This window comes from Tachypleus tridentatus, chromosome 2 (assembly GCF_004210375.1).
Source record: "Tachypleus tridentatus isolate NWPU-2018 chromosome 2, ASM421037v1, whole genome shotgun sequence".
NCBI lineage: Eukaryota > Metazoa > Arthropoda > Merostomata > Xiphosura > Limulidae > Tachypleus > Tachypleus tridentatus.
Genome location: NC_134826.1, coordinates 122,538,226 through 122,546,605, shown reverse-complemented (window position 1 = coordinate 122,546,605; position 8,380 = coordinate 122,538,226). Strand labels below are relative to the sequence as shown.

General features: G+C 31.8%; 1 long non-coding RNA gene across 1 annotated transcript; it reads left to right on the top strand.

The window, feature by feature from the left end:
* Positions 1-205: 205 nt before the first annotated feature.
* LOC143244987 (uncharacterized) lies at positions 206-2,795 on the top strand. Its single transcript, XR_013025411.1, has 3 exons — positions 206-348; positions 2,034-2,205; positions 2,432-2,795. It is a non-coding gene; the product is annotated as an uncharacterized LOC143244987 (long non-coding RNA).
* Positions 2,796-8,380: the final 5,585 nt, after the last annotated feature.

Below are 8,380 nucleotides of genomic sequence, written 5' to 3'. Positions count from 1 at the left end.
TCTAATATCAACTACAAGAATGGGTTCAATATTCGTTTGAAAATTAAATATTCTAGACGATGATTCAGAATGAAGTATTCGCTAAACATGCTAATATTCTTTAATTTATTGTGATTAGTATTACCAACATGACGTACCACTATTCTAAATTACATTACGTTGCACAACGTCTTATATTAAGTTCTTGTTTACAATGTGGTGGGAACTGCTTGTTTGGCAGCTTAATATCCTTCACAGAAGCACACTGTTTAGTATCCCCTTGACATTTAAGTTTTCTAAATCATAGTACGAGTAATTGGAAGAACTCTTTCTGAAAGTTAGTACTTTCAGCTTGCAGTTTAAAGCCGTGTAAGTATTCTAACTTACCCTATCTTCTTCTTAAGGATGCTTTTGTGTTGTTTTTTTTTTCCTTTAGCAAAGCCACATTGGGTTATCTGCTGCGTACACCGAAGGGAACCGAACTCCTAATTTTAGAGTTGTAAATCCGTAGACTAACTGCTGTACTAGCAGGGCAACTTTTATTATAGGAAGATTCAATAGATTGTACAATAATGTGAAGCTCGAAGTTGACATGTCAGTGTTCCAACTTACCATAACTTCTTACTATAGTGGCATTTAATGGATTGTGTTACGATACGAATCACGAAACTGACATTTCAGTGTTCCAACTTACCATATCTTCTTACTATAGGGATATTCGATAGATTGTGTTACGATGTGAATAACAAAATTGACGTCAGTGATCGATTTCGTAGTATGGTACAAAACAATCCCTTCATTTTCCATTACTGTCGATTACAATTTGATGTAAAGTTTCCTTGGCTTGTAACTATTCCAAAAACGTTGAAATCAGAGCATGAAATATCTCTTTAGAACATTATGATTTCAGATTTCTGTCTTACATGAATTTTTCATTTTACATTGCGGTGCAGTATGAAGTATACTTAACGCAAAGACATTTCATTCCTCTAGATTATAAACACATTTAAATGGATCAACTGATGTTTAGTGAGGTTAAGTTTAATAATGTATGTTTAATGTAACTTACTTTATAAACAGATAATGCTGCTTTTGCTATGATTTTGTTCTACACTTTACCAAATATTTCTTACAACAGAAAAGTTAATGATAAATTGGAATTACAATAATAAATGAAATCAAACAGAACTATAGTTACCAGAATAATGACAAAAAAGCGAAATATCTAAACCAAATGGAAGACTGTGTTTCTATCAATTTCAATAGAATATAAGCACGAAATAGAATTAAGATCAGTCGAACAGGACTTCTCTCTCTATTGTAATATATTAAAGCACTGAACCTTGTAGAGTATTTTTTTTGCTTTAGGTTTACCACATTTTCCCTACCGGTAAAGTTTAATTTCATTGTTAGTGACACATAATGGAGAAAAATTTCTTGCAACTAATGTAATAGATCTTAGATTCCGCAAAGCAAAAGTGGTAATTAAGCGGTGGGAAGTTTTATCTGTGTTTTTTTCTTTTGCTTTTGCTCCAGAAGTTTGGAAATTTATTCTCGTCTTAATTACAAAAAAAAAAAAATATGAAAAAGTATCTAAAGCTAATTTTTGTCTTCATTTTAAAATAATTATTTTACTATACAAATGCGGGTTACAGCTTAGCATGGTCCCATTGTTCGTAAATGTAAAGTGTACTTAAGTTTAAAAGAAACTAGAAATATGAACATTGCTACATATCTAATGAATAAACAAGTTCGCTACAAATGCAGCTTTTCGTCCATACATAATTAGTTATTATGAATTTAGTAGTTTTTCAGAAAGTAGCATTTATTTCATGATCATTATTCTTATTAGGTTAGGCAGCCTTATTAATATTCATTGAAATGGGAAAATATATATATTAATTTGTTAGTATATGATCTTAATTAAATATAATGAATAGTTTTATTCTGTAACTTTCGTATTATGTTAGTAAATGATTACTTAAACTTATTTTAACGAAATATTTTGAACTTTTTAGTGGCATTTTAACCTAAAACAATTGAAATCTTTATAGGTGTCGCTGTTGTGTACAATTGCTGAAAGTAGTGTGGACTTGTTTTGTACAAGAGATACGACGTTGTCAAAAACAGGTTTTCAATTAGAGAACAAAAATTGCCGCGTTTGGGATTGTCTAAATTTAAGAAATATGAAAACACAAATATGATACAAAAGAGTGATAAGAGAAGGTAGAAACATTTATCCTTTTTATTTACGATTTTACTCATTTTATATCGCAAGTGTAAAACTGAACTCTAGCTGTGGACAGCATAATATATCGTTTTATGTTCACAACTTATTGTTAACAGTATTCTTTCTTATCTGTTTCAGTAATATATTTTAAATAACACCGGTTCTGTAGCAAAGTTGATTTAACAAAATAATTCCTTTCGTTTTATTCTACATTTTCATTAGGAAGAGAAAAAAATCACAAAAAGAATGTTTGTGTCATTCATCAGATCTGGTGCAATCTAGTCCGAAACACTTTCCTGAAACCGAGAAAAAGTAAAAATTTGCAAGAAAACTAAAAATTCACTACAAACTGTATTCTATAATATGTATCAATAAGTTTTTGAAATGTAATATCCTTGTTCTAAGTTGGTACTTCTACATTTTGTCCAAAAATATTTTACGTTCTCCTATTTTCTTTGTTGTAGCTTTTACTGATTGAACACATATTTCTGTAAGTGTATTTATATTTAGGTTTTTTACTTTATAATTGGATTAGAACAATAAATACGAATTTTTAACACGAATTAAACACAAACACTCATTCTTCTTACGTTACGGAATTTTGGGCTCTGTCAACGTCGAAATAGAATATTAAATGTTTTTGTTATTTTTTCTCATAAGTTATGCACTGCTGTCGTCTGGAAATATATTTTTTTTAAATAAAAAGATCATAATGTAGTTTAACTTGAACGACAATATCGCCGTCACGCACCCAACTACAAAACTGCAACGTGTAAAACGTCGCGTGCTACGTGACTTAGGACAAAAAAAAAAGATTTAACTTTAAATTGTGTTTATTGAAAAAAGCAAAATAAAAAACAGTAAAAACTATTGGATAATAAACAAAAAAAAAAGATAAAAGCGAGAAACCCACTAATTTCCCATTATTGTATTAATTTTCCTATTTTAATATATCGTAAATAGATTTCATACAAATCAAAACTTCAAAATAATACAAATGATCTATTAGGTACGTCATAGCGTGCATGAAATATCCTTTTCACGTGTAGTTTTTGTTATAACCTGGTAGAGGAAACGCATTTTCATTGTTATTCCAATAATACTATGTACATTATACAATCTGATAGGTTTAAGGTTAGAAAAAAATGTGGATGCATATATCTTAAACACAGGCAAAAAAACAACAGAAAAAAGCCACGCTATACATCAAATAACATTGGCGTGTTCTGCTTTTGAATCCCTGATGATGTGATGTCATGTAACCAATTTTAATTTTCGTCTACCGCAGTCCCTGTAAGTGGTAGCACTTATCGTTTCTCACCAGGGAAGTCCTGTTAACAACTGTAACCAAACCAATAGTAATGGCCTTACTGAGCTTACTACTGTTTTCGTTGTAAATAATGAAGAAAGTATAATTGTTTTAAGTTGAAGAGAAACATGAGTTCTTTAAGTATCCACATATATAATAAGCTAGTTATTGGAATATTATTAACATTGAGTTCTGAAACTGAAAAAACTGCAGTGCACCTACATGCAGGGTGTCCGAAAGCCATGTTAACATCGTTTCTGAATTTATAGAAATCCCTGTCGGGCTTGTCTTCACACTGTTTTGATATTCCATTTTGTATATAAACGGAAAGCTGAAATTGTATTGGAGGAGAAGAAACTTTAGATATTTTTTACAGTTTCTTCTATAAGTAGTACATAAACATGTAACTTTAAAGCAAAATATAAAATTTTAAAATAATTTTACTTTTTCCTGGTATTTAACAATATTTTATTAGAGTCTAATCTTCGTCAGCAACACCAGGTGGTGCTACCTATCAGTTACTTGCGACTAGAACTCTAACCATTAATAACTACCACTGTTATGTCTAGCCTATTTGCTATTGTATACAAATATACTCAATCCGACATAAATGTACAATCTATATAAATATAATAGTCTGTTGTCTGTCCATATAACTTTTAGGGGTTCGATTTCCCTCGGTGGACACAGCAGATAGTTTAATGTGGTTTTGCTTAAAGAAAAGCACACACAAAAACATACCATATAACTTTTTCGCAGAGTGTGGGTGGATCTTCGCCAAAATTTGTATAGAGTGTATATGGGGGAACACAAACATTTTCAATTTAGTATTTTGCGTTTTACGGTTTTTATTGGCGTTTTTTCACCCACTACCTCACGTCCTGTGGCTGAATCTTCATCAAATTTGCTGTTTAGGTTTATTTGATTCGTGGATAGATTAGTTTGTATTTTGTCGTTTTTATTGGCGTTTTCTACCACTAATTCGCGCCCCCTCTAAATGGACCTTCACCAAATTTGCCACGAAGATTTGTTAGGTTCAAGCAAAGATATATTTAAAGTTTCGGTTTCACATATTGTGTTTTGCACTTTTTATGGCGTTTCTGTAGTTTTTACAATTACGTATAAAAGAAGCAACTTTTCATGTCTTAAGATAATCTTTCATTAATAATGAATTTACACATCTTGCATCCAGGAGAGAGGGTACTCCAAATAGTAACAAAATAAGGTGACACCTCTTGTTACTAGGATTCAGCACCTTGGTAACACATCACTGATGATAAAGTTTGTTTTTTTGACTCCCATAAATCATTGAGATTTCTTCAAACATATTTCACTATTTGAATAACTATTTAGTATAAATAATAACAGAGTTGAAAATTACGGTATAAATAATTAAAGAATTACCGTCTATTCGTTGTTGCTCATGGAATTCAAAATTATTCTTATAACGAAAAGAAACCCATTAGTTAAATTCTACGATGGTTTTGTTCATCAAATCTGCCAACTTAAATTGAATTATAACAAAGCATGTCAGTTTAATTCAAAATTATATTATTAACAACTAAATCGAAACTAAACGTTAGTGGCACCTAGCCGTTCAAACAACACAAAAAATCGACGAAAAATATACATATTTCCTACTGAATACCCTACCCTATTTGCAGTCTAGTTTTTAAATGTAGGCTTGAACCACCTACTCGTCCGGATACACTTCTCTTACTCCCATGTTATGGACCATTTGCATGAATTCGTGCAACATAAAGAATCATTCACTATATATTTATGACCCGAACGTCATACAAAGCGGTCGAATAACACTGCAGACGATGTTTGTAAGTCATTCTCTTCATTACAGGCTTTGCAGTTATTCGCTTGTGAATGGCTCAGAAAGTCGTTCGCAGTTAACGGGCGTTTAAATCACTGCAAGACTAGCTTTTTAACTGAAGTCACGAGGTTGGGCTATCATGTCATATTCTGAAAATTTTCTACATTTTTTAGGGTTGTGCCCATACGTCTCAGGAGATGAAAGGTTGTGGTGCGCGATAATTATACCACCTATAAGCACGAGAGACGTTCATAGTATTTCCAGTGTGCCTTAGGCCTGGTCGACCATGGTAACTGGTCGGTGTCGGCACCAAATACTCATTCAACGTGTGTTGAACTATGATTTTATAGCTTTGAATTAGCCCTTTCACACCTTGTGGTTTCAGTTTCTTCATGGTATCAGTTATACTTTACAATGTGGGTCTATCTAGATTAACTCTGCTTGCACAATATTCACAATAAAATACTTCCCGAAGGTTAACTACTTTTAAGGTGTCACAGAAACATTCGGGATGACTAATAGTCTTAAAGAACACACTCAAAAACTCGAAACACTATCCTGAGAAATACGTAGTTAAAGCTGACGATCTTAAACAGCCATACCCCAAAACTTACATCTGGTCTTGGAACCCTACTCCTCTTGTAAGACATAAAGTCAATGACCTTAGTTATGACATTGAGTACTAACTATTAAAAGAACTAATGAACTCTCTGAAGTGCTGTTTTTATGGCACCCCCCCACCCCCAGTTGCTAAGGCAACATCAAGGTTTAATCTTTATTTAAGATCTAACAGGTTGGTCTTACTTCATCCCTAAGAGATCTATCTTAACCTCATTCCTGAAAAGTCTTTTTTTCTTTTCTTGATTGTTTGTCGGAATTGTTTTAATTCTTTAAATTCCAAGAAATTAAAAGCAAAAGTCAGGAGTGAGGTAAGACCAATTCTTCAGATTTTAAATTAAGATGGCCTACTCCGGCTTCAAGATACGGGTAGGATAAGAAACAGGCAGAAAACATATAGTGGAGAATAACTTAGAGTATTAATACTAAGAGAGCGTCAACATAATTTGTCCAATAAAAAATAATACAACCCCACAAATGTAGTGCTGTTTTAACTTAACATTAGTTTAGATTTGGACTATGAAATAGTTAATTACTATCTACTAAGGGTGGACAATCATAAGAATGGAAATATTTTACGAAAAGTTAATGATTTCTGAGTAATTTTAAATCTAATTAATTTTCTTACGGCCACTGCCTCGTTTAGAAACGGAAGTAATAGACCAATAACAAATATGGCCTCTTATTCTGAAAAGGAAGTAATAGACCTATAACAAATATCTCCTCTTATTCTGAAAAGGAAGTAATAGACCAATAACAAATATTTCCACTTATTCTGAAAAGGAAGTAACAGACCAATAACAAATATTTCCTCTTATTCTAGCTCACCTATAAACTTTAATCTCTTTGTTACTAGAATAAAAACACTTGAGGTTTTTATAACAGTTTCTCAAATAACCAAAGAACCCTCACAACACTTTTATTAAAGTTAATCATATCAGAATAAATTAAAAATAATCTATTAAATATAAATCGGATTAAATTGGTATAGTTAAGTTTTAATAAATAGGAAAAAAATAATTAATGGAAAGTATATATATATATCTTTGGTTATTCATTGAATTGATTTCAGAAGTATCCAAAACAAAACAAACGCTGCAATAAAAAGTACACAAACATGTAAAGTGGTTGGACACAATTTTCATTCCATATTTTGGTTGATTTTGTAACCTCTACAGTTCAACGAAGCAGTCTACATTTGTCAACCAAACATAAGTAGTTACAGTGCTGACTAACAAGCATTATATACATTGCTTTTCCTGAGGATTTAAACATGAGGAGTTTCACTGTTGCTATTTTCAAAGCAACTCCTCCTCAAGTGTTTCACTACTGTTTTTCAGAACAGATTAGAAACGAAAACTGAAGGACTTTGGTCTTAACACTGAAATTAGTTATTTGAGATAGTCCAGAAGAGGATCTACTAGGTTAAGTACGTGTCTGGATGGATACTTCCAAGACGTTGATGTTGTTACTTTGAAACCAGACAACTAGCATTATTCTTCTGCTAAAGGCATGGTATTCAAAAGCCTTGTTACGGACCTTCAAACGTACTTATTTATAATTTTTGATATCCATGGTCATTCAGATATTTATACATTTCACTTGTGTGTTTTATTACTTAGTGCACTAAACACAGTCTATACTAAAAATCAAATTATTTATAGTTGTCACAACAGACTTTTGGACAAATGTTTGCTCCCATGCCTCTTTTTAAAAGTAAATTAAGGGGATGTGATTATTCCACAAGATTCAGTATTGACCAAAAATGTTAGTAGTAACAGGTTTAACCAGATAACGTATATGGAACAACAAGTTTGACTTTTTTCAACCTCTCCAGTGGGGTACATTCATGATGACCAAGAGTTCACAAATGGTATACATTAACACAGTACCACATCAGAAATGTTAAAAATTAGTGAAAATCTGCTTCAAAGACGTCAGATCATATACTACCTTTTCTGTTACTGTTTGGACAGTTACCTAATTACTACTTCAAATGTGTAAGAAATAACATTAATATAGAACAGTATGCAAAAATGTTGGCCCAGACTGTATGTGTGTATCTTTGTAATTACACCCACAGAAATTTTCCCCAGAGTCTATATCATGTTCAAGAAGAGAGGGAATCTCTTTATGAATTTGGTAGGCCAATACTCATACATCACAGATATAACAGCTAATTAAAACGATGCCAGAAAATATTAACTCTAAAGTTTAACCGAAAAACTTAATTTTTTTCTCTCGTAACGTGAGAGGTTGTAAACGAAGTTATTGCAGTTTGAATGTAATGAAATGAATCAAAAAAGAGATGTGTTTTAACATGTATTTTCCGTCTATATTGAGAGATAAAAGGCTTATATAGACTTTGACACAATTTGAAAAACGTTTACCTAATACTGAAGACGTTTAACTACATACG